Consider the following 27,906-nt stretch of genomic DNA (forward strand, 5'->3'; position numbering starts at 1 on the left):
GCAGGGGCGGAACCAGACTGCGAGCGGTAAAGCGGCGTTTGCAGCCTCCGATTTAACTAGAGCGCTAGAGCCCCTTCTGCCATAAAGCTACGCGCCAGGCTCTTAGCCGTGACAGTGAGGCGCGTTAGAGATGACGTAACAGGAATCGTTTTCAACGTCTATTTTATGCCATGCTTCAGAACACCTCCTTTAATCTTTGACTTTGGTCCCAGTTTCTAAGAAAAGTAACTGAAAAGGTGAGAAAGAAAAATAAAGCGTTTTAATAAATCCGTCGATAATTATCAATGGGAATCTTTGGGCTGTTTTGGGCCGTGTAGAATTAAATTCTGTTTGTTTCCAAAGTCGTAATACTGCCCCTCAGAAGAAAGGAACAGCGCTGAGTAATCGAAAAAATGCCTCCGGTTGAAACGGATGTAGATTTGGAAATAGAAGATATAGGAAGGATTGAGACTCATAGATGCAGAGGCTTAAAAACCTATGCGCGATGATAAAGAGGGTACTGTCAAAACGCTTGGAAAATACCAGGAAGTTGAGAGAGTTAAAAAGCGCAGGCTGAATTGGCCACAAAATCGAATTACTGAAGTAAGTGTAAAACAAGACAGATTGTCACCGAATACGGAGAAAAGAGGAACAGAAATTAAGAGGAGAAAAAGATCTAGAGGGCTGGTCAAGGAGATACAATCTACGCATAATAAGAAAATACCTGAAACTGGGGACAGAGCATGTAGAGCTGAAACAATTATTAAGGATCTAATTGAAAAAAATTTTCCAGAATTGAAGAACGAACTAGATCTACAAATGGAAAACGCTCACAGGGTACCTTTAAATTTTTATAAAAAAGAAAGCAACACCTAGACATATCCTGATGACATTTCTTAAAGATAAAGAGAAAAATTTACAAGCATCTGGACAGAGAAAGCAGGTTACCTACAAAGGGGCAAAAGTCAGGCTGACCTCAGATTTTTCTCTTGCAATTCTAAATGCCAGAAGACAATGTAACAATATCTACAGAGTTTTAAGGGAAAATAATTTTGAGCCAAGAATTATATACCCTGCAAGTTATCATTTATTTACAAAGGAAACTGGAAGACATTCTTAGATATACAGAGGTTAGGAAAGTATAACAACCAAGAACCTTCCCTGAAAATTTTGCTGAATGATTTACTGCAGCTAACAGAGAACCTGAATTAAAATAAGAATAGAGTGGCAATTGTATGAAAGAATTAATGGTACGCAAGAATTAATGGTATGCATTAAAACTAAGAATTGTTATGTATAGGGCATTAAAATTAAATACAAAAAAAATTAAACTGTGGAAAGGCATGCCACACGTTCAATATATTGGACAGATAAATACTGTTTTATTTTTAGCATATAGTATCGTAGATAAAAATATGCATGTTCTTAAGCTAAATCTAAGTAAAAGGGCTTTGTCACTGTAGATTGGACAAGTAACAGCATTCTAAATTTCAAATCTGACAAAATTCGAAAACAGTACAGTTTCATTTCCCTTACTTTTAAGTATAGCAGGAAAAAAAAAAAAATAGCAAGTTTGTCCATAATGTTACTACTGATATTGTAAAGAAACTTCCAAATCACTGGTTTGGGAGGGGGGCATAAATCCTCATTTTATGTACATGTTGCATGGGGAAAAACAGTAATTACTGCATCGTATAGTAGTTCATCTATGTAAATTTGACATTGAAATAGAATAGATACATTACAACGTTTTGGGTTGGAAAGGAGGTGGTAAAAAAATAAAAAAAATAAATAGCAAAAAGACATTAAAATTAGCACAAAGTAGATGACAGAATACAGATGACTTATAAACTGGTTAAATAGCTCTATTACAATTGAAATTGGGTCCAAAGTCAATCTCTAACCTAAGATACATTTGTATAAAACAAAGGATCAAAGAGTTTAAGGTAATGGAAACTATAAGTCAGAAATTGCAACATTTTGTTAAACAAAATCTAAACATAAGACATTTTATGTAAAACATACAGGATGTAACATTTAACAAACTATATGGTAATTACTATGACAATATGTAAAATACGGGTTTCATATCTTGATGTGGGTGATAGTTTTACTTATGTACATTGACATACATGTATTTAAAAACATGTACCTTTAAATTAGTGCATTTTATGTACCTAAAATTTATTTTGTAATCCTTCTGTATGTATTGTTAAAGAATATAGCAAAAATTATGTTGGACTATGACTTCAATATTTATGATTTCTTTTTTTAGAGACAAGAGGGTTTTGCTCTGTAGGCTGGAATGCAGTGGTAACATCATAGTTCACTGAAGCCTCCAACTCCTAGGCTCAAATGATCCTCCTGCCTCAGCCTCCCAAAGTGCTGAGATTACAAATGTGAGCCACCAACCCAGCATATTTACAGCCTTTGATAAATCAAGTAAATGGAAAGTTAAGAGATAAAATATAAGTAGTTAAAATGTGTGTGTGTAATATATATTACTTTTCCACCTTGTTTTTGCATTCTTTTCAAATTATCCTGAAGCATTTCTAAATGATTTTATATTAAGATATAGAGAAAATTTTAATAAATTTCTAGAGAGTACTCATGACATTACAAAAAAAAAAAAAAAGCCTAGAAAATAATTTTTAAAACTGAAGAATCACATACTTGGAATTTTTTTAATGTTCTTAAATAAACTTTGGGTCCAAGAGGAAATTATAACAAATACTGATGATTTAGGAATTACAACCATGAAGATAATTATACTTTACATGCTATGGGATGTATGTAGAAAAGGCAAAAAAGAGGAATTAAAACATTAGGTGAAGAATGAATATGCACATAGGAAAAACTCAGTAACTAAAGTTTTTCAATTTTGCTACCTTTCAAATGAGGAAGTAGTTTGCCTTCATAGTGGATTCATCCCCAGTATGTTATTAGGCCACAATTAACTACTTGGTGACAGATCTCTCCCAATTGAGTTTTAATGTAACATAACAGATTCTAAGCATCTGACAACAATTGATTCTCAAGGAGAGAAAAGCTTAAGTTTCCTTTTTTCTCTCCCCTCCCTGCATTGTTTTTCCCTTCGCAGACCTCCATATAACAATCTTTTCATGTACAACATTTTTATTGAAAAGTATGGCCTTCAGAAAAACAGCATCAGCCTTGCCTGGGAACTTGTTAGAAATGCAGTATCTCAGGTCAATAGCAGCATAGTATTAGATCATAAAATCTTACACATCTACAAGCCTTCTCAGCACAGTGCATTATACATTGTGAATGCTCAATAAATGCTATCCAGAGATGTGTAGAAAAAATATTTGGAAGTTGCCAAAACATTAATAGTATTTATATCTGGGTGGCAGCTTTTTGGATATTACTTCTTTATGTTTTTTTAAACATAAATTACATTAAAAGAAAAAGCTATTTTACTTTTATAAACATTTATGCAGAAATTTTGAAAAGTATATAGATGATGATATATGTTATCTGTTTTCATGCTGCTATAAAGAAATACCCAAGAGTAGGTAATTTCTAAGGAAAAGAGGTTTATTTGACTCACAGCTCTGCATGGCTGGGAAGGCCTCAGGAAACTTACACAATTATGGCAGAAGGGGAAGCAAACATGTCCTTCATTAGGTGGCAGAAGAGAGAAAGTGCAGAGTGAAGAGGGGAAAAGCCCCTTATAAAACCATCAGATCTCAGGAGAACTCACTATCATGAGAACAGCATGGGGGACCTGCCTCCATGGTCTGATCACCTCCCATGAGGTTCTTCCCACAACACATGGGGATTACAATTTGGATTACAATTCAAGATGAGATTTGGGTGGGGACAAAGAGCCAGACCATTTCACCTATGATCCCACAATGTAGAGAGACCCTAAAAACTGTATGTCCTTCTGGTCAATTAAATTACTATTCAAATTTAGAATATATTAATTTCTGCTTCATTCACTTGCAATTATAGACATTTCTCCAAGTCAATTATTTTTCAAAAACATTTTTAACTGCTGCATATTTTCCCATCACACAAAATAGCTCTCACTTTTTAGCCCTTACCTTGCTTCTCAGCAATATTTGACACTATCTACTGCAATATTTGCCCGATTGACTCTCCCTTCTGTCCACATTTCTATTCAAACAGTGAAGCCTGCCCTCATTCCTTCATTAAAAGAAAAAACAATGTGCTCTTCCCACCCAGCTGTCTTAGTTTCCTGGTTAACCTGCTTGATTTCTCTACATAGCAGTCAATGCTATCTGAGATGGCCTTGTTAAATTGGGTGTTTCCTGTCTCCTCCCTTGGCTTCTATGATACACCCTCTCCCTTGTTAGTCTTCTTTGGCTCTGGATGCTCCTTATTGACTTTTCTATCTCTTCCTGAAATTTGCTAAGTCCCTTAGGGCTCTGGCCCAGGTTCATTTTCACTCTGCATACTTTCTGCCAACTTCATCCCATGTCTTCAATTAATACATCTATGTGCTGACTGGACCCTTCTCTCAAGTTCTAGGGTGTATTTAGATTCTCCAGATAAACGGAACTAAAGAAATATAAATAGATATGTAAGAGGAGATTTATTATGGAGGCCAAGAAATATGATATGCTGTCTGCCAGCTGGAGAACCAGGAAAACTGATCATGCAATTCAGCCCAAAGGCCTGAAAACCAGGTGCTCCAACGTCTGTGGGCTGGAGAAGATGGATGTCCCAGGTTAAGTAAAGAGAGCTTCCCTTGCTTTGTTGTTTATGATTGTATCATGTCTGCTCACCTTGGTGAGAGCAGATCTTTTTTACTCAGCCTACCGATTCTTCCAGAAACACTGTTTTACCAGCTATCTGAGTATCCCAATCAAACTGACACATAAAATTAACCATCACACTGGATCATATAGATAAAACAGCCTCCTGGGTGGCTCCCCTTGGATTTCTCCACAGGTACTATAAGTAATGTGCCCAAACTGATATCATCATCTCTAAATTTGTTCTCTGGGTTTTGGGTTTCTTTAGTCTTTTGTTCTTTTAAAATAAAATTTATGTGTTTCCAGGATTCTTTTTGAAATTTAAGTAGATGGCACCACTCCACACCCAGATAGCCCCATATGTTCTACATTTATCTCTGATACCATTTACTCCAAGGCTAGAGCTTTAGCCATATTGATTTTTTTTGTGTGTTTACAAAAATCAGGTTCCCTCCTATCACCAAAAGTTTTCACTAGGTGCTTCCTTGACTTGGGAAAAACATTCCTGAAATTTTATAAAACTGACTTTTTTGTTATTAAGATCAAAATTTATGTTTCACTTCATCAAAGATGCCCATGTAACAATAACCTACATAATGGTATCCACCACATATCACCTATTGCAAGGCACTGTCAATCACTTTGTCTGCTCTGTCACTATCATGGCCCTTATTACTGTCTGACAGAATCTTCTTTTTGCTTTCTAAAGACAGTTTTACTGAGATATAATTAACATAATAAAAGGATCAATGCAACAAGAAAAGCTAACGATCCTAAATATATACACACCCAATACAGGAACACCCAGATACATAAGACTTATAAAGAGACTTAGACTCCCACACAATAATAGTGGGAGACTTCAACATCAATATTAGATAGATCGATGAGACAGAAAATTAACAAGGATATCCAGGACTTGAACTCAGATCCGGAACAAGTAAACTTAATAAACATTTATAGAACTATCCACTTTAAATACACAAAATATACACTCATCAGTACCACATCACACCTACTTACAGGTTTAAATGAAATATTGGTTGGCTGCTTGTTTGTTATTTTCTTCCCTCATTTTTTTCATGTCTCCATTCTTAAGCACAATTATTGGCATACCCATTTTTAAACTGCATTCTAGCCAGGGCAATAAAGCAACACTTCAGTTCTCTCTCTCTCTTCCTCTTCCTCTTTCTTCCTCTCCTTCATTCTTTTTTTTTTTTAATTATTCTTTTTTTTCTTTCTTTCTTTTTTTTTTTCAAAAAAATAAATAAACAACATGAAATGGCAGTATTAAATTCACATATATTATTAATCCTAAATTTAAATTGACTAAATCCCCCAATCAAAAGACACAGCCAAAACCCATTGGTATGCTGCAACCAGACACATGTCATATGCAAGGATACACAAAGACTCAAAGGGATGGAGATTTACCAACCAAATGGAAAGCAAAAATAAATAAATAAAAAGCAGGAGTTGCAATTCTTGCCTCTGATAAAATAGACTTTAAAGCAACAAAGATCAAAAGAGGCAAAGGACATTACATAACAGTAAAAGGATCAACGCAACAAGAAAAGCTAACGATCCTAAATACATACGCACCCAATACAGGAACACCCAAATACATAAGACTTATAAAGAGACTTAGACTCCCACACAACAATAGTGGGAGACTTCAACATCAATTTTAAACAGATCAGCGAGACAGAAAATTAACAAGGATATCCAGGACTCGAACTCAGACCCAGAACAAGTAAACTTAATAAACATTTATAGAACTATCCACTTTAAATACACAAAATACACACTCTTATAGCATCATATCACACCTACTTACAGGTTTAAATGAAATATTGGTTGGCTGCTTGTTTGTTATTTTCTTCCCTCATTTTTTTCCTGTCTCCATTATTAAGCACAATTATTGGTATAAAAGAGGCTTTCAATACCCATTTTTAGACTGCATTCTAGCCTGAGCAATAAATCAACACTTCCGTTCTCTCTCCATCTTCCTCTTCCTTCCTCTTCTTCATTCTTTTTTTCTTTCTTTTTTTTTTCTATCTTAAAAAAAAAAAGAAAAAAGAAATGGATTTACACTTGGCAAATCATTGTTTCTTGTTTGTAGACTAAAATTCTCTTTAAAAGGCTCAGAAAGCTTCTTTGACATCAACTAACTTGTAAAAAACACCATTTTGATTATTTAAATAAAAAACACGTGGGTTAAATTTCTCTCAAAACACAAATGATTTTTAGAATGAGAGAAAATCATGCTTGGCAAAAGACAGCTTGAGTTTTATTGAACCCAGAAAAAAAAATAATAATTAACATGATAAACTACAACCAATCAGCCAATAAGTGGCACTACTGTCCTTTTACTTACTCATGTTGGAAACTTTGATGTCATTCTTGATTACTTTTTTTCTGTTACCCTTTAATATCAACAAATAATTAAGTCTTAATTTTTAAATATGTCTCAAATCAATCCACTTACCTTTAGTTCCACTAGCACCACTCTAGATCCAAGCCTGAATCACCTGTATTATGGAAACATGCTTCTCTCCAGTTCATTCTTTATAACACAATAAGAACTTTATAAAATTCAGGCCAACTCAGGAGTTTCAACTTAAGTAGGTTCTCAATAAAATGTATACTCCTTAGTATGGGTCTCAAGGCCCAATCTCATCGCTCACCACATCTGATATAATCTATTTTAGCCCTTCTGGACTTCAGTGCCTTGAACTTCCATACTTTCTTTTCCCCAGGGAATGGAATGCTTTTGGAAATACAGCTTTCTCACCACTGGAAATATTTATCCACCATCAACCCTTGACCACCCTGTCTAGAATTATTCACAATTCTTAACCATTCATTCTCTATTGGAAGCACCCTATTTATTCCCCTTTTAATACTTTTACTTGACTTCTGTTTCATGAACTTGAATATAATGAAACATAAAATAACTAGATCTGTCTTGTTTGCCTTTGGGTCCTCATTACTTAGTACTGTGTTTAGCCCATAGAAGTCATTTAATAAACATTTTAATTAAGCATGAACTAGATGACTACTTAGTAATAATAAAGGCAGATAAAAGAACACTAAAAGTCACTTCCAGCCTTAAGATTATACAATTATATTTTTCAACTATAACATCAAACCAGCTAATGGTAATTAGAAGATAAATCTTGTCTCTGTGATGACGTTTTACCCATTGTCAACCTCTGCACTAATAGGATATCAGTAAATGAAAGGAACTATTTTATAGAACTTTCTCTTTTGGCCTTTCAAATTTCTAGTCTGTCTTTTAATTTATGTTGTATTACACTTTCTTCAAATATTTTCAGTTGCAATATTTTAAAATCTCTGTTTTGTTTTCTATTTTCCCATTTTCAAATTATTTTGCTAAGTTATTTGTCTTCTTCCTTCATGATATATTTTTCTTTTACTTTTCTCTAAAAACTTATGTGGCATCAGGAAAGAATGCTATGTGTGAAACTTAATGACAAATTGGTACTCCGCATCCAGTGGAACTTTACAGAGTTGAAAGAAGTTTCAAAAATTGGAAAGATAAATAGTACATTTTTCATATTCTCTTTTCAGTTATTTCAGGGCCACTACTGATTAGGGAATTTATGGGGAACATGAGTGGCACTGAAGCAGCATTCTAGTTTCCAGTGCCATCAACCTAAGTATCTTTCTGGTCTCTGTACAAAGCTACTGTAATGTGTTCTTGAAGTCAACATGTTTTATGGAAGTCTCTGTATTTGCCCCTTTATGTCAATTAACCTATTGTAAACCGAGATAAATGGGAAAATTAAAAACCTGTTTGAATTATTTTTAATGCACAAGTATTTTTTCAAATGAAATCTTATGCAGAAGTTTGGTATATGAAACAGATAAAATAACTAATGAGATTGAAGGGAGTGACTGGAATGGAGTCCTGCCCACTCTTTGGAGAATTTGAGGCAACTTTATAGAGCCCTTAGGAATTCAGTGTAAATGTTACTGGGTAATCTAAAGCAGAAATTTTAATCTGACTGCACTTGGGAATCATCTGAAGAGTTTTGTATTGATTTATTTCTAATACTGATATCTTGGTCTCTCTCTTCTCAAAAATGTCTCCTGTGGGGACCAAGCACATAGATGTTTTTTTAAAAAGCTTCCCCAAATGACGCTAATATGCAGCCAGGATTGAAAATAACTATCCTACACAGCAGTTTTCCTGATTCTGAGAACTCAGCTTTTCATTAGTTTTCCTTAGGGCAGGTCCTTCTTCTTATTCTGGGTCCTTGTGTTTCTTCTGAACCTAAAATTTCTCCATAGATCCCAGGATTTTCAAAATTTCTCATTTTCCATTTTCTGTCCTTTTATGTTACCTACTTGAAAACTACTGTCATCTTTCAAAACAAAACACTACCTGTTTCTTAGGTCTTTATTGTGGGCTTGTTATTCCTCAATACAAATTTACATAAAGTAATAACAAGAGACGGGCCTTGGTGTCAGAATTAGTTTCTATATATACATATATATATATATATATATTTTTTTTTTTTTTTTTTTTTTTTTTTAGACGAGACAAGTCTCTCTCTGTAGCTCAGGCTGAAGTATAGTGATGTGATCTCAGCTCACCACAACCTTTGCCTCCCAGGTTCAAGGGATTCTCCTGCCTCAGCCTCCCGAGTAGTTAGGATTACAGGCACACGCCACTGCACCCGTTTAATTTTTGGTATTTTTAGTAGAGACGGGGTTTCACCATGTTGGCCAGGCTGGTCTTGAACTCCCAACTTAAGGTAATCTGCCCACCTTGGCCTCCCAAAGTGCTAGGATTACAGGCATGATGAGCCTCCACGCCCAGCCTTATATTTCTTTTTCTTGTTAAGAAAAAGAAATATAAGGCTGGTAAGCTATTTCTGCAGCTTACCAGCTCTAGACAAGTTAAAGGATAGCTATAGTCTTACTACACAGGATCATTATAAGGAATCGGTAGAGTGATCCTGATAAAGTGTTTGCATGGTACCTAGCACAGAGAAAGTGCCTGAAGTTGCTAACTGTTATGGTTACAAAATATGTAAATGATTTTTATTGTTCAATTTTATCTCTTCACATACACTAAATTGTTCTAATTCTTGAACCATAAAAATGACATGTGAATGACTTATGCATTCAGTGAGTCCACTCAACTAATATTTTTTAAGTACCTGTTATGGTCTATGAAAGAAACTGGCAAGACAGTCATTATGACAGTCATTATTCCCCTTAAATATTCCCAAGTGTTAGTGGTCAGTTTCTCTCTGCTGAAAATGAAAAGTACACCATAGAATGGAGGAAATCAGCCATCTTGAGGGCTAAATCTGGTCTAATATCATATTGGTTGACCTGTCACTACAGTGTTGCCACATATGTTTTATTGGTTTTTTCTTAGCCCCCAAACATTTTAAAAATTAGATAATTTTATGTTAAAAGAAATTTAAACTTTTAGCTTCTCTTGAAAACATGAACTCTGACAAACATTGTAATTACAGAGTAGCAGAGGTAGAGAGGCCCTTTATTTGGGGCATGTTTTCTGCAGGTTCCCACGTCCTGCTGTTCTCTGTTGTCTCCTTATCACTGAAGCCAAATATCAGTGGCTGCATTTGCACAGTTGTTATTTTTTATAGTGAAGTTAAAAGTGAACTGTTTTTATATCCATGTTTCTACCAAAGGTAAGAAAACACAAGCCAAAAAGACACAGGTTTCAAGAAAAATAGGAGAAAGCATAATTCTTTATGGAAGTGAATAATATTCTTTGTATCTAAGAATGCAAAAAAATGTGTATTAAAAAATACAACTTAAGATGCCATTATGAATAAACTCCAAGCCACTGTTTACTAATATCTTTTCAGTTTTAGGAAGGAGGTAGGTTTGTCTTGCATCTCACTGGATCTCTTGTGCTACATATTTCCTGAAATACCATAAGCACTTTATGGTATTTCAAGTATAGATAAACACGAAGAGTTTTACAAATATAAGAGATAGCAGAAACTCTATCCTCTATCCTTTACCTGTTATAAAACAAGAGACCTAATACTCCTCATGTTTATCTATCTTACAAATATAAGAGATATGCAATAAACATGAGGAGTATTACAAATATAAGAGATAGCAGGAACTATTTAATATTAAAAGACATCAAATATGCATACTAAGTGTAATAAATGTAATAGATATTGCATTTTACAAATATAAGAGATATGCAATAGATAAACATGAGGAGTATTATAAATATAAGAGATGGGAACTATTTTAATATTAAGAGATCAAATATGCACACTAAGTGTAATAAATACAATAATTGTTTTCCTTCTTAAGAAGATATTAAGTAAATATCTTAATCTTACAGATTAAGATATTTACTTAATCTGGAGGCAGAAATACATGTTGCGTCTCTTTCTGCTTCATCAAAATGTCAACCAAGTAATTAGGATCTCTGAGAGTTACAATAAGAATTACAGCCTCATGTTTAGATTTTTTTAATTTAGATTTTAAATTATTCCTTCTTTCCACTGATACTTAGTGAGGAACTGCTATAATCCAGGTACTGTGATAAACACTGGCAAATGTTGGAGAGCTAAAAAGGTATATTCCTCTTATAACGACATTATTTGCTTGTAACAAACAAGTAAATAAATGTATTAGTCAATATGTAAGTAAACAAAAAAGTAGACAAGCTCACATTATATTAAGTACTATGTAGGAAAGCAATAGAGCACTGTAACAGAATAATGAGGTATATGGAATGGGGGTGGGAATCTTCAGGGATGATCCACTTGAGAATGTAACATGTAAGCAGAGATCTTAATGAATTGTGAAGAATCAACCTTTCCGAGTACATGGAGTAGGCACCTCCAAGAGAAAAGCATATGCTTGGCTATTTGCTTATTGACATCATCTTGAACAAGGATTAGCAATCTCCTACCTGTACCACAGATGCTATGTGCCACCTCCATGCTACCTTTGCCACCAAAAGATTCAGTGTGATGCATGATTTGAAGCAGATAATAGGTAGTTTCCTCATCTTGATACCCTGTGGAAAGTAAAATCAGTGACAAATAAAAGCAGATAATCATCTCAGAGTCTGCTAAAGATGATAGTTGCTTGTCAGTACATCAGTATCCACCCTAGAAGAAAAACACAGAAGAGGTGGGTTTATCTTCAGTGTACTCTCACTTCCCCTTCCAAGTCCCTGTCCTGCCTTCTGATGCTCTTTCCCGCAAGTTGCAGGCAAATAAAGCATGTATATTACTCTCTTTTTACTCAGTTTCTCCTTGTCCTTATATGAAGTAGATTCCAGACCTCACAAGCGTATATGCCTATCTTTCTACTCCAATCCCTCAAAAAAGGCGGCAAGAATTAAAGAAAGAACAAGAGGAAAAGAAGGAAGGAAGAGAGGAAAGAAGGGAAAGATGGTTCTGAATATCCCAGTCTGGGGCTGAATAAAGTCATTTATTAAAATTCTTCAAGACAGAATGAATGACCATAGCTAATAATACACCTTAAGCTTTTCTAGACTATTTCTATTAAAAAGAATTGATTGTTACTGATGTATTTTAATCTCGTAAAATTTCAGGAATTTATTTAAATGAAGAACTTCACAAAGGGTAAGAAAAATTATATACTGGGGTGGTAGGTTTCTCGTCCCACCTGTCATTCCATCTTTTCTAGGACAGAGGCAGGAATATTAACTGATCACTTTTAAAAGTTTGATGATGGACAATAAATTTTAAAAAATAAACAACCCTGATAACCTATTCTGTGTTGGGTGTACTTTGGGCCAAATGAAAATGCTATTAGTTGGATTTGTTTGTTCACTTGCTTTCTTTAGAAAATAAATTTAGTGTCACCTTTACATATGTAGGGTTTTCCCTACAGTCCATTCCAATTTAAAAAGTTCCCTGCTAGTGCACCAGGGATTGCAATTATAGACACTTCATTGTTTTGCGGCTGCTAAAGCAGTTAGTATCTACTAGAAAATAAATATAGAACAAAAGGGAAAAAGGAAATATGATTATGGAGGAACCTGAGAATTTGGAAATCTATAAGTGATGAGGTAGAATGAATCATAACACAGAATTTACTACACAAGGAGGAGCAAGAGCAAATAAGAAATACATAGGAATTGCTGTTGAAAATCAAAGCCATCATTTGTTGTGGTAAAATTACTTACTTTCTGCTCCAACCAGTTACAGTGGTAAGGACAATATGCTGGCTAATATAATTTTCTTGGTAAGACTGTTATTGTTTATATAGAAATTGATGTAACACCTTTGATTCCTTGTGTTAAAAAAAACAGATTTTAACTTAAAGCACACATTTATCATAGTAAGAGAAAATTTTTTAAAAAATTGTCATCATGATTCTCCTATTGTGGAAAAATAAAATCTCAGGACCACAGTTCACTATGCCAACAGGAAAAAATTAAGGTGAATGTTGAATCATGCAAGAAACTGCTTTGCTTTTGTTCCTAAGCTAATAGCTACAGATAAAAGATCAGGTATCTCCATAGTTATATACTCTACGTTCACATTATGTAATGTGCCAATTTATTGACAGTGAGAAGAATACATAATTGACTATCCCCCAACCTGCTCCTTTTCTCTTGCAATATGTGGAGTCAGTAATGTGACCATACCCACTCTCTTTCCCCTCTACCCTGCTTTCCCCCTTTAAGTACTGAAGCCCTCAAAATCATCTTTCTAAAAATCTGGGAACCATAGATTGTTCCTGTGGATTTGTGTTTCTTTCTCCTGGCACATACTTAACCGCGACAAAATAGAATTCTAAATTGATTGAGACCTGTCTCAAATGCATTTTGGTTTACACTATCAAGGTTTGGAATCGTTAAGACGTGCCATTAAGGTATTTTATTTCTTTCTAGCATTTTGATTATAGTGAAATTAGGTAATTAGTGGTGCCTGTTTTTAGTAACATGGTAAGTAGAATTAAGAATGGAAAGCACTGGGAAATAGAAAACAAAAACATATCAAAGATTTCCACCTTTACTTTCTTAGTTTTTTTTAAAGAAAAATTTATTTTCTAAACACAAGCTAAAAATTACAATATTTAATTTGCTTTTTCAGCACAAGTTATAAATTATCAAATAGAAAATAAACAGTGAAAAGATTATATCATTTTTAACAGTGTTAAAGTTTTAGTTATACTCATTTGACTGGTTAGTACTGCTCTTATTTACTTATTCTTCAGACACAGTTTTATCCTTATACAGAAGTTACTTTAATTTTTTATTATTTAAGTTATCCTTAAAATACTACATGAAATGATTGTACCAGATACAATTTACTTAAATATTTATTCTTAAAATTACATTATTTTTAAATAAAATACATATGTGAATTTAACTCTAGTCCCCAAATGTGATCACTGTTAATAAATCCACTTATTATAAATAATATAACAGAAACAGCAGCAGCTTGATCCTTACCAGCTATATAAGTTTTCTTAGCCTGCAGTAACAAAGTATCAAAATCTGGGTGGCTTAAAACAATAGAAATTATTTTGTAATTCTGAAGGTTAAAGTCTGAAGTTAAGGTGTCAAAGCCATGCTCCCTCTGAATGCATCAGTTCTCTTAGATTTATTATTTCCTTTCCTTTGCTAACTTAAGGATTTATTTGCTCTTTCATTTCTAGTTTTTTAAAGTGGAAACTGAGGCTGCTGACTTGAAATTTTTCTTTCTAATATAGACAGTTTCATGGGATAATTTTTTCTTTGAGGATTGCTTTAGAGTGTTCCACAAATTTGATATGTTTTCATTTTCTTTCAATTCAAAGTACTTTCCAATTTCTCTTTTGATTTCTTCATTGATGCATGAGTCATTTAGCATGTGGCATTTTTAGAAAACTTTATATTTTGATTTATTTTAGGTTCACTTAGAAGTTGTCAAAAAAATACAGTTTCTTTATAACCTTCAACTAGCTATGCTGCCATAAAAATGAATAAAATTATGTCCTATGCAACAACATAGATGCAGCTGAAGGCCATTATCCTTAGTGAATTAACATAGAAACAGAAAATCAAATACCCATGTTCTCACTTACAAATGTGATCTAAATAATAAGCACACTTAGACATAAAGATAGAAACAATTGACCTGGGGGATTCCAAAAAGGGGAAGAAGTGGGCAAGGGATTAAAAAAAAAACACAACTGCCTATTAAGTACTATGTTCACTATTTGAGTGATGGGTTCACTAGAAAGAAGCCCAAACCTCAGCATTACACAGTATATGCATCTAACAAACCTGGACATGTACCCCCTGAATTGAAAACTAAAACACACACACACGCACACACGCACACGAAATTGCCCCTGATACAATATCATTAGCTATAGACTATTTGGATGTCATCAGTTTTACAAGCATTCTTTTTGTGTGCTCTATAAATTTTACTGCATGTATAGATTTGTGTAACCACCCCAAAATCAGGGCACAGAACTGTTTCATCACCTTAAAGAAACTCCCTTTTACTGTCTCTTTATGGCCATACCCTCATCAGAACCCCAACTTCTTCCAACCTTCTTGACATCCTTAAACATATTTCCTCATCTATGCAGTTGTTCGGGCTTTTTAAAATGCTATTTTATAGTTCAAATATTTTGTTAAGAAGAATCTTAGCTAGTATATTGTTTTGTTATGTTAATTTTTGTGTACTTTTTGCTTTGTGGATAATGAAAGGGATGTTTTTCTATTCTATTTTCTATCTTGTTACTGCTGGTTCACACAAAATTACTGGCCTTTCTAGCTCCTTTTTTTCTTTCTTTTTGATTGCTGTTTCTTCAACTCTTGTTTCTTTCTTTCTCAGTCTTATCTCTTTGTCAGAGGGAAAAAAATATGTTTTTCTTTTACTCACAAAGAATAGTTTTCTGACTTCTGTTTCCCCACCTTCTAATATCAGTCCCAGAAAGCCTCACCCACAATTAGTGGGCTGATCAAGGTAGTTTCCCAAAGACCAGTTTCTGACAGAAATTCTATATTCCTAAAAATTTTTTAAAAGATAGTTTTGCCTAGAAAAACTGCATCAGAAAATTTACAATTATTTGATCAGAGACCTTAATAAAGGAAAATGTGAAATATTACTATCAAGCTAAAAGGTTATTTTAAGGCAGCAATAACTAAAATTTTAAAGTTTACCCTTGACAACTATTATAGTAGTGCAGAAAATTATTAGAACAGTGACTATTTCCTTTTCAAATTTTAAAACCAAAAGTAAAATTCTTTACTACCAAAATACAACATATCTATAATTAACCATAGAGAAGAAAAAATATTAATTGTATTAGATCTACTCCAATTTAATTATGAGTTATTTTTTAAAGTTGTGTCTTCAGCGAAGATAAGAATCTTACTATGTTAATGGCCCGTATGGAGAGACTGGAATAAATGATTCAAATAACAGGTAAAAGTCTTTGAGAGAATAGAACAAAGAGATGGGAGGCAGCTAAGATAAATGACCAGCTACAAATATCCTTGGTGGGAGGGTGAGGAGAAGGAGAATTAGTGTAGAGCTGAGAAAATAATAAAAGTGAACAGCCTAATTTTCATATTCCAGAGCACAGCATCCTAATAGAATTGAACAAGATAGGTTGTTGCAGACAATGACTAAAAATAATTAGATTAAAGGATTGTCATAGCTATCAGCATCTGTGTATGGTTTCATACTTTTCAACATAAGCAATCTCTATATGACAGGCAGTAATATTTTAGAAGAAAGGATGTGGGACCAGATATTTTGGGTTGGGATTCCAATTCCAGTACTTACGGCTAGTAATATAATGAGTGTTTCAGCGTCTATCTCAGTAAAATGTATATAGCAGTAGTGTCTGTTTCAAGGATTGCTTTGAGGATAAACTGGGATGATTCACAAAATGTAGTACACCTTCATTAGAATGTGTTAGCTGTGTTATTATCAAAGATAACCCAATGTATTGTCAGAAACTTTTTCAATTGAGATATAAATGAGATATGACTATCCTTGGCTTCCCCAAATGGCTCAGCTTTGCATCTCTCCCATCTGCCCAGGGCAAAACTGTAAATGTGTGTAAAAAATAATTAAGACAGAAACAGAATTTTTTAAAAACAAAAAGAAAATGTATCCACCAGGTCCATGGTCAGGATATCATCTGACCTCTGCTTAGGAATTCTGAGCTTATCAACCTGTGTCCTCTAAGCCAAGCTTTCCTCTATATTTTCCCAGTTTACTTATGCCTGGGTGTCTGCCACACCCACCCCCAGCTCTGATTTCTGCTGATAACACTGCTGCTCTTCCTCGAATTTAAACCTACTTCACTAATACCCAACAATCTGCAGAGCCCATGCCAACCCTTTATCCACAGGGGTTAGAAATGGGCCTCTAATTGTTGGCTTCTAATTCCTCATCAGCTAGATCAGTGCTCTTCTGATTTGAATTTCAGTTCTTCCTAGATAACCTTGCCAATGTACCTCCACAGCTAGATTAGGTGCCCTTGGGTATGGATTTGATCCAGAACACACTACAGTTTTTCCTGACCATTTGGACAGTGCTAACCAACCCCTGTTACAGCCTGCCCTATACTTAAATACATTCTCTTTATTCTTGCTTAGTTTTGATACCCCACCTTTCCCTTTCAAACCAATTATTATTTCCTAGGATACCTTTAGCAAAATAGTCTCAATTGTGATATAATTAGATATAAACCTGTAGAGATGTTTAATGAGATAAGAAATGTAGGGTGGGATATCTTATGGCTCAATAGTATTATCTGTCCTACTTATTTATTGCAAAGGTTTACTCTGAAGTGAGAATTTATATACAAAGCATCCTTTACCTTATAAATTGTATGCACATATATATGATATTTTATTTCTGGTTCTCCCTTCCTCTGCCTTTCTAGTCATGTCTTTGTTTCCCTGGTATCATTATCTTATTATATTCTTCTCCCTCACTTTCTTATTAATCTTTTAACCTCATCCCCTATATCCCTTACATTTTACTTTTGTCATCCAATAGGTTCATATTTCTCTATGGAAGGTCAGCTCTTCTCTGAGTCCAGCTTTCACACTAGCTCTCATCCTTTCCCTGGTGCTTGTGATGGGACTGAACAATCAAGCCTTAAGACATAATACGTGTAGTCATACAACGGAATAAGTATAAATCTAAAAAGAATGTAATTAATATTTATATGTTGATATGAAAATATCTCCAAAGTAGATTATCAGGTAAAAACAAGATGCAGGAAAATGTATGCAGAATTATTCAATTTATGGTAATAAAAAGAATACACAAGCAACATGCATTATATTTGTTTTGAAAAGTACAGCAGTAAACTAATTGACATCTTTTTAGAGCTTTTCAAAAGACTCTAACTCTTTGATTCAGTCATCAAAATCACTTATTGATTGCTCAAAGCACTATCTTAGGTGTGGGAATGTGAAGATGAATAAAGCATGACTTCTAATCTTGAGAAGTTAACTATAGGGAACCAGTCCCCACATAGCACCCTTGGGTACTCCAAGTTCAGTGGCAACAAAGGAATGACAAAAAGACAGATTAAAAATGCATATAGTGGGACGAGAGGGCCAGTGCATAAAGGAGGGTGCAAAGGGCCTGAGCTCTGTTCTTCCACAGTATTTATTGGTAACAATCAAAACAGCACAAGAATAGCTGCTAGAAAAAACAAACAACAACTAGTGGTTGAATTTGAAACTCCCTAATATTATTATAATAAAAGAACTTCCAATATTTTAAAATTTTATATTATTTTTCTGACTGATTCAGTATTGATTTATGTTTCACATTATCTGGTTAATTAGAAATAGGAGAAAACAAAATGGTAGAAATATTTGTTTAGAGCTTAGATATTGTATTTCAATCAATGTTTTTAAATGGAAATTTGTAGTATTCTCTTTAAGGGATATTTTCAATTATAAGAAACAAAAAGTAAGCCACATATAAGTACAACTTTCTTGTCTCAGCCCAACTAAAAGTTATTGCTCATCATTACTGAGTTGAAGTTATTTGTATTTCTATCTAGGGGATATTTTTTTGTGAAATAAAGTTCTCACTTTTGTTTTTATATATTTTACTTTCATTATCATTATTTTGATACAGGCTCTTGCTCTTGCTCCGTCACCAGCCAGCAGTGCAGTGGCATGATCATAGCTCAATATAAACTCAAATTCCTGGGCTCAAGTGAGTCCTCCCACCTCAGCCCCCCAAGAGGCTGAGACCACAGGTGTGTGCCACTACACCCAGCTATTTTATTTATTTATTTATTTTTTTTTTTGAGAGAGTCTCGCTCTGTCACCCAGACTAGAGTGCAGTGGCACAATCTTGATTCACTGCAACTTCTGCCTCCTGGGTTCACTCAGCTTCCAAAGTAGCTGGGATTACAGGTGCCTGCCACCACACCTGGCTAATTTTTGTATTTTTTTGGTAGCGACAGGGTGTCACCATGTTTGCCAGGCTGGTCTCAAACTCCTGACCTCAAGTGATCCGCCCACCCCGGCCTCCCAAAGTGCTGAGATTGCTGGCATGAGTCATTTCGCTCGGCTTAATTTTAAGTTTTTTGTAAAGAAGCGTCTTCTATATTGTGTGGGCTGGTCTTAACCTCTGGCTTCAAGTGGTCCTCCCACCTTAGCCTCCCAAAGTGCTGGAATTACAGGCATGAGCCCTCATGCCTGCCCTATATTTTACTTTCTTCTGGATTTTTTAAAGCTTTATATTAACCAACTCATGTTAATTAAGAAAAAAATTAAGAATAGTTGAGATTTTTATCTGAGAAAATGTATGCACAGAATGGTTCATGACTAGACTAAATTTAAGAGTCACAGAAAAATCATGGAAGGGGCTTGCCGTTGTGTTATGGAGAAATCCTTCTGTGGTAAGTAGAATAAAGGTCTACCAAAGTTGTCCACATACTAAATCCTGGAACCTGTGAATATGCTACCTTTCATAGTGTCTTAATTCATTTGTGCTGCTATAACAAAATACCTGTGACTGCGTTATTTACAAACAAATTTACTTCTTACAGTTTTGGATGCTGTAAACTCCAAGATCAAGGTGCCAACCAAATCGGTAACCAATGAGGGCCATTCTCTTCTTGCAAGATGGCATCCTGTTGCAGCGTCCTCTGAAGGGAATGGATGGTGTGCCCTCATGTGGCAGATGGAACAGAAGAACAAAAAAGGGATAAACCCACTCCCTCTAACCCTTTTATAAGGGCCCTTATCTTCATGAGGACTTTGCCCTCATGACTGAATCACCTCTGAAATACCATCACATAAGTTTCAGCATATGAACTTTGAGGGACACATTCAAATCATAGTATGTAGCAAAAGGGAGTTTGCAGATGTGATTAAGTTAAAGATATTGAGATGAAAAGTTTTCTTGGATTTTCTGTATAAATAATCACAAGGGGCCTTATAAGTGAAATGAGAAAACAGGAGAGTCAAAATGGCTTTGAAGATGGAGGAGGGAGTCGTCCAGGAGGTAAGGAATGCTAGTGGTCTCTTGATGCCAGAAAAAAGTAAGAAAATGGATTCCGTCCTAGATCTCCCACAAAGGAATGCAGCATTGCTGACAGCCTGATTTTAACCCAGTGACCAAGGTTAACCATTTTGGACTTCTGACCTTCAGAACTATAAGACAAATTTGCATTGTTTTACACCACTAAGTTTGTGGTAATTTGTTATAGTAGCAATAGGGAACTACTACATCTTCCTAATGGTATTATATATATATATATATATAATTGGTAAATTAAAATTCCCTCCCATTATGTAGGTCAGTGTTAGAGACAACTGAGTGGGATCACTTTAGCTAGTCTGGCTAGTCAATGTTGACTAATGTGGCTAGGGTGATTGGTAAGATCAGTGAGAATGTGACAAGTGAGGCTGGTGATAAGCTGTCCAGGCAATCAAGACAGTGTCCCTCAGAAAGACTGAGTGACATGAGGCATATCAAGTGTCAGATGACCAAAAAGGGAGAGCAGCCTTCAGCATGAATGTTCACTAAGTGTGAGAGGAACCAAGTGAGACACAACACTCCACCCACTCTTTCACTAAAGGTGAAAGAACAATGAGTAAAATGGCACACATCTAGATGCCATTTAATTTAAGAGTATCATGTATTCTGGGCTTAACATGAAGCAAGAAAGAATGAGGACAGGATTTCTATCAGCAAAAGAAGACAGTTTGAGATTTCATGGGCTGTAAATGACAGAGAATATAAAGAAATATTATATACAGAGACAGAATGTAGATAGTAAGAATGTTTTAAACACAGAAAAAAACTGAAAGAGAAACTATAAATTAGGAAGTACTATTTGCCTTATTTATTACAGTTTATAACTTTCAAAATTGTCTGAGACTGCAGGTATTAGGCACTTTATGCAGCCTGTTGCAACAGGGAGAATATCCAGAGTATTTTCTGGAAAATAGGAAACAAAGAGTCTTTCTATGACAAATTTACAATGTTGTCAGTTTGTTGGCTTGGCTTAGGAAAGTATTGCAATCATTTTGTGTGAGCGAGATCATGAGAGTGAGAGCGAGAATGATTTGACCTATTTGACTCCATTACATTCTGTTTTTGGAATTGTTAGCTCAAAGAAGGAAGCTAGAGGAGTGGGTCAGTCTCTCAGTACCAGGAATCGTAGATCAGTGTCCAGTCAAAGAAGAACATTTTAAATTTCTCCATACAGCAAAAGGTCCATATATTTAATTTATGAAGATAAAGAAATTCTTATAATTGTTTCAATATATTTCTTTAATAGTTAGGAAACGCACCTGCTGCTATAATTGATAAACCCTGAAATCTCAGTGGCAGATCCTTCCTTCTTGTGCCATTTTCAACATGTGACTCCCATGGGCTCCTTTAGGGTTTTTTCTTTCCACCCAGCTTTGAGTAGAAAAGAGTATGGAGGATCATACAAAGGAGGTTTTCATAGCCTACATGATCTACAAGTAGTCTACATCACTTCCACTGACCTTCAACTAGCCAAAATTTGGACATATGACTGCCTCTAAGTGCAAGAATGGCTGAGAAATTTAGTTTTTCTGAGTTTCCAGGAGAAAAAGATAATGGATTTTATAAATAAGTAAAATTTTAAAAAGAATTATAATTAAAAATATTAAATGATAAAATGATGAACTTCCTAGTGGAAAAAAAATGGTCAATACCATTGACCAATAAAAATGTTAAATATTCAGAATCATTAAGGATTAAAACTAAGACACAAAAACATATTTCCCTGTTAAACAGTCAATACTAAAAACAATGATAATACCATGTTATTTTCCTATGCTGCTGAGAAATAGTCTCAGACACCGTCTCAAAAAAAAAAATAGGTAAAAATGTTTTTTTCAAGTTTCAGAGGACAATGTGAAAATATGTACCTGAAAGACTTTTAAATGTGCATACTCTTTGATCTAGGCTTCCAATTCAAAAAAATTATCAGGAATAAATAATCAGAAACCTATTCAAAGATTGAAGTCCTCCTTGATTCTGTCTATCATATTCTACAGCAACTTATGAGCAAATCATGTTAGATCTAGCTTCACAATATGTCCAGAATCTGATCCCTCTCTCTTCCTCCACTCCTTTGTTACCTATAATCCAATTTTCACATAGTAGTTACCATAATCCTTTTAACACCTATGTCAAATAAGGTCACTCTTCAAAAGCCTTTAGGAGCTCTATAATTTTCTCATCTCAGAGGAAAAACCCAACTGGCTCCATGTCATCGTCCCCATCAAAGTCCATGCCAAACTTCTCTGGTCTAATCTCTTACTTTCTACCCCTTCTCTCCTTGCTCCCTTTCCTTAGGCTACACAGTCTTTGCTGCTGTTCCTACAAGAACCAAACATGCTTCCTCTTCAGGGCTTTGCTGTTCACCATCTGCATTTCTGCTTCAGTGTCAGTGAAGCTGATCCTATTCCCTCCACGTAAAAAGCAATGTGCTCCCTCCACTCACCTTTCCTATTTCCTTCCATGATATTTATTTCCATCTGATATACAACCATGTTAAATTGAATTTTGCTCATCTTCCTGTGTTACAATGTCAGGAATTTTGTATCTCTTAAAATAATGCTGGGTAGGTGCTCAGTAAACATTTGCCAAATGAATAGTGAAATATTATGAAAATTCTGAAACACTGAAAAATAGCAGACTGGTTAAATAAATTGGGATGATTGACTTAAATGCCATACAGTCAGACAAGATGGAATCAAAAACATAAAATAAGAATGTGATTCTGTATCTCACTGGAGGAAGTGCTGGAAATACCAATTTCCAAATAGATAACAGTTATTTTTCTTACCCAATTGGTTTCTGAAACCATAGGAAAGGGAAGTTTCTCATCCTAAAATACTTTTACATGTATCAAATGATTCTATGGTTCTCAAATACATTTCTCTGTGAAGTGTGTGTGTCCAAGGGCTAAATGGGTTTTTTAAAATTATCTTATTCTTTGCAGATAGTGTTGATTATTGGTCAGCTTCAGCTGCAGTAACATAATACCACAGACTGCATAGTTTAAAGAACAGAAGTTAATTTTCTCACAGTCTGTAGCCCAAGATCTATGTCCAGCAGGTTTTTGTTTTGGGCGAGACTTTTCTTCCCGACTTGCTGGTAGCCTTTCCATGATGCATGCTTGTGGAGACAGTAAGTGAGTGAACAAGCTTTTAGTGTCTCTTCTTATAAGAACATTCTGTCTACCAGATTAGGGCCCCATTCTTATAACCTCATTAACCTTAATTACCTCCTAAATGTCCCATCTCTAAATATAGTCACATTGGAGATTAGGCTTTAACATGTGAATGGTGAGGGGAGGGGCACACAATTCAGTCTCAGGTATGTTTACTCTGTTTATTAAAAAAGCAAAGAGTTGGCCGGGCATGGTGGCTCAAGCCTGTAATCTCAGCACTTTGGGAGGCCAAGGCGGGTGGATCACGAGGTCAAGAGATTGAGACCATCCTGGTCAACATGGTGAAACCCCGTCTCTACTAAAAATACAAAACATTAGCTGGGCATGGTGGCACGTGCCTGTAATCCCAGCTACTCAGGAGGCTGAGACAGGAGAATTGCCTGAACCCAGGAGGTGGAGGTTGCGGTGAGCCGAGATCATGCCATTGCACTCCAGCCTGGGTAACAAGAGCGAAACTCCGTCTCAAAAAAAAAAAAAAAAAAGCAAAGAGTCACTAAACCTATTTTGCACCACCTCAACTAATATTGTTTTTCCTAGGCTGTCTTCTTAAGATTTATCCAAAGATCCTGAGAATATACTGAGTTAAACTAATAACCTTTTGGATTACTAGTCTAGATGAGATCATTAATTTGGAAACACTAGCAAAGCAATTAAGTTATAAGAATAATACATCAAAGCCAAATTTTATTAGAAGGAAAAATGCAATGTTCAAAAAGTTAAATAAATGTTTAATGAAGAACAAGATTACTTTTTAAAAACTGTTTTAACCCTAAGGAACACACACACCCAGATATTTTTCAGAGAAACTTGATCCTTCAAGGCCGCAATGATAATGCTTAATTAGGCTGGGTGCGGTGGCACACGCCTGGAATCCCAGCACTTTGGGAGGCCAAGGCAGGTGAGTCACAAGGCCAAGAGATGGAGATCATCCTGGCCAACATGGTGAAACCCCGTCTCTACTAAAAATACGAAAATTAGCTGGGCGTGGTGGCACGCACCTATAGTCTCAGCTACTCAGGAGGCTGAGACAAGAGAATCGCTTGAACCCGGGAGGCGGAGGTTGCAGTGAGCCAAGATCGTGCCACTGCACTCCAGCACTCAAACCTGGTAACAGAACAAGACTCCGTCTGAAAGAAAGAGAGAGAGAGAGAGAGAGAGATAGATAGAAGAAAGAAAGAGAGAGAGAGAGAGAAAGATAGAAGAAAGGAAGGAAGGAAGGAAGGAAAAAAAGAGAAAGAAGAAAGAAAGAAAGATAAAGATAATGCTTACATACCAATCTAGCTGTGTAGGGTGTCTGGAAACATCAAAAAGTATTTTTGACCAAAATAATTTGTTACAATGGTGATACGTGGTCAGATTTTCAGTATATGTTGGTAATCTTCCCAACTTCTTCTTACAATTGTATTTAACTCCATTATAGGAAGGAATGGTTTGTCTCAATATTGTCCCATCTTGTAACCCCAGGATTTAGTACCAAATACTTATATTTATTAGTTAAAAATGTTTAAATCAAGGGGAACATGAATTCATGGTAATAGTCATCTCTCTTTCTCTCTCTCTCTCTGTAGGTTATTAAATAAGCTGAACTTATAGAAGAATAAATCAGAAACGTTTATAGTTTTCTTGAAATACTGCCACTAACAAGGCCATTTTAAATTCCCCTTGTCTCCTGTAGCAGATATCTTACCACATTATCACATCTTGGGAAAATTCGGTAATTTCCCAGTCCATTTCAGAGATTAAAAACCCACTTTGTTGGCCAGGCGAAGTGGCTCACACCTGTAATCCCAGCAATTTGGGAGCCTAAGGCAGGTGGATCGCTTAGGAGTTCCAGACCAGCCTGGGCAACATAATGAGACCCCCATCTACTAATAATACAAAAATAATTATCCAGGTGTGGTGGTACACTGCCTGTAGTCCCAGCTATTTAGAAGCCTGAAGTATGAGGATCACTTGAACCCAGGGATGGGGTGGGGGAGGTTGCAGTGAGCTGAGATCATGCCACTGCATTCCAACCTGGGAGACAGAGACCCTGCCTAAAACAAAAACAGAAACAGAAACACTTTGTCTAAAAATCAAATTTCCTATGCAAATTGAAGATTTTCTCTTTGCGGCTAACTTCTAGCATTGTGGCTTAAGGGACCTAACATAGGGAAGGAGGATATGGTCTTCTTTTTATTTCTTTCCCATTATCTACCTTGGGGACAAAATAGTTTGCCTCTGCTTCTCAGCTTCTTCTTCCCTCTTGTATATTCTAGCTTTTCCAGTGAGCGGACACAAGGAGGAATCCAAAAGATTCATTGGACCATTACTGAAGTCTTCTTTCCTGTGTTTTACACTAATTGTTGGGCCAATAATGACTGTCCATTGACAATGCTCTCTTAATGGCAGGCACTGAAATACTGGATTTCTAGAGGAGATACAAATATAAGTCCTTTCAAAGCCTTCCCAAACCACACTGTCCTGCTTCACCTCATCTAACCCTACAAGGCCCTGCATTTACTAATATATTCCATGGACTCTTGTCGCTGGTTATTTCACCAACGAGTTAGCTTTCTGTGTTGGTGTCAGCATGATGGCATAAGTGCAGGTATTTTTTGTGGTGCTCACTTTGCCTAACGGAAACTTATATGCTCTCATCAAAGCAGAATTGATAGCTGAGCTGCACCACAGGCCTCTCTGTGTGCCCTGCCATCATTCTCAAGTTGTTTTTCTCCTGTTCACATAGACTTTGAGAAGACTGACTAGTCTAGGACCTAATCTGATGTACAACTAGAAAGTGAGGTGCTGATTTTCCTTTTTTGCAGATACCCCCAGACTGCCAGTGACTCCCTTAGAGTCTGTCTCACTTGGCTTTTTGGGGAGGGGCAGGGGCAAGCCATAGCAGTACCTCCTAAGCCAAAAATCATGACTCCAATAATTCCCATTTTCCTCTTTTCTATTCTCCTGTTTATATGGATTTGGGTAATTGTGGTTAGTGAGGGGCCAGTTCTGCTTATTTAGTATATGGGGGCTCCATCCTCATTTTTGGACCCTAGTTATGTTTTGTATAACAGGGAAAGTTTCATACAACTTCAAGTTACATGTTCTGTGTTGAACTTTGCATTTCACTCTTTTGCATTCCACTCTTAGAGCTTTTATCTTATTTTATACTTATTAGCATCCTGTGAGATGCAGGACAGCTACCTCAATTTTGCTGATGAAACTGAGACAATAGAGGCAACCTAGAACTAATTAATTGGAAAAAAAAAACAACAACAACCTTTACTGAGCACCAGATATGTATGTGGTGCTATGATAGAAGATGCTACAAAGAAATAAGTAGTCTTTGCCTATGTGTATATGTCAAACAGAATAAAAACTATTTTAAAATAATGTTATCATGGCAAAAAAAAAAAAAAAGGTCATGCAATTATAGTAGAGGAAAACATAATTTCAACCTTGCATTTGAATGGGGATTTAAAGGATTGGCAAGAACACAAAAGACTGGAACTCTGGACCACAAAATCCAAAGGTTTGAACTTTGAAGATTTTTTGCAACAGCACCAACAGAATGCTCATGATGCCTCTTTCTGAAGAACTACTCAGCTGAGAGGAAACCATGTGGTCTTCTTTTCCCTGAAGTGTCTGGAAATAATACAGGAAAACAGGATGTCTCTAGTTCTATTCCACAACTATACCTTAGCCTTCACCAAGCTCCTCTACTGCTGCTTTGGGCTGCTGAGTGGCTCTAACATTTTGTCTGCCTCCCTGTACTCTTCTGTGACTGCAGTTAAGCCTTCAACCTTCCATTATTTCTGCAAAATGTTGTGCCCTTTTAAATTCCTGAATATGGCCTTATTCTCTCAGGATTATTAGTGTGTCTGCTGGAAAATATACTTCTCATATTGACTTTAGAATTTCATATTAAACTTATTTCCAAAAGCATGGCATTCCATGGAGACCTCTCCTCCGTTATTCTCTGTTTTTCTTAAATGACATGTTCATAGCTGGGATAGATCACTGTATGAGGTCCCCAATGAATCACACCTTTCTGCATCCGTGCCCCTTTGCAAGTGACATAGCCACACCTTCCATCAAGAGACTGAATTTATCCCCCTGCCTGCTTCAATATATGCTGTCCATGTGACTTTTTCTGACCACTAGAATGTGGCAAATGCAGTATGTGCATTCCAAAACCTTGGACTTATGAGGCCTCGCAGCCACTGCCTTTGGCCTCCAAGAACCCTGTCCTGAGACCATCATGCAATAAAGAAAAATAGGATGAAATTGCATTTGGAAAGAGAGGTTCAGCCAACCAGGTTTCTTGACTGAGCTCAGTCCCCAGCTGATCCACCAGCTGAATGCATTGGCCTAAGCGGGTGCAGGTGAGACTTGGCAGAAAACTACCTAGTTAGCCATAATGATTATCAAAAATAATACAGTACATTGACAATCCACTAAGTTTCAGGAT

General features: G+C 35.7%; 2 long non-coding RNA genes across 6 annotated transcripts; one reads left to right on the top strand and one right to left on the bottom strand.

Moving 5' to 3' along the window:
- The first annotated feature begins 1 nt into the window (after nt 1).
- Nucleotides 2–21,867, top strand: LOC116530956. Of its 5 annotated transcripts, none has more exons than XR_004260192.1 (4): nt 2–236; nt 2,255–2,462; nt 4,492–4,696; nt 7,484–8,555. It is a non-coding gene; the product is annotated as an uncharacterized LOC116530956 (long non-coding RNA). The 5 variants fall into 5 exon arrangements; XR_004260187.1 differs by having other exon boundaries at nt 3–236; nt 4,492–4,655; XR_004260202.1 differs by lacking the exons at nt 4,492–4,696; nt 7,484–8,555 and adding an exon at nt 19,782–21,867 and having other exon boundaries at nt 5–236.
- LOC116530985 lies at nt 11,622–27,861 on the bottom strand. The gene is made up of 2 exons (XR_004260207.1): nt 25,651–27,861; nt 11,622–11,875 (listed from the first exon to the last, which is right to left on the bottom strand). It is a non-coding gene; the product is annotated as an uncharacterized LOC116530985 (long non-coding RNA).
- Nucleotides 27,862–27,906: the final 45 nt, after the last annotated feature.

This window comes from Sapajus apella, unplaced genomic scaffold (genome assembly GCF_009761245.1).
Source record: "Sapajus apella isolate SASKATOON/1434 unplaced genomic scaffold, GSC_monkey_1.0 scaffold3, whole genome shotgun sequence".
In the NCBI taxonomy this organism is placed as follows: domain Eukaryota; kingdom Metazoa; phylum Chordata; class Mammalia; order Primates; family Cebidae; genus Sapajus; species Sapajus apella.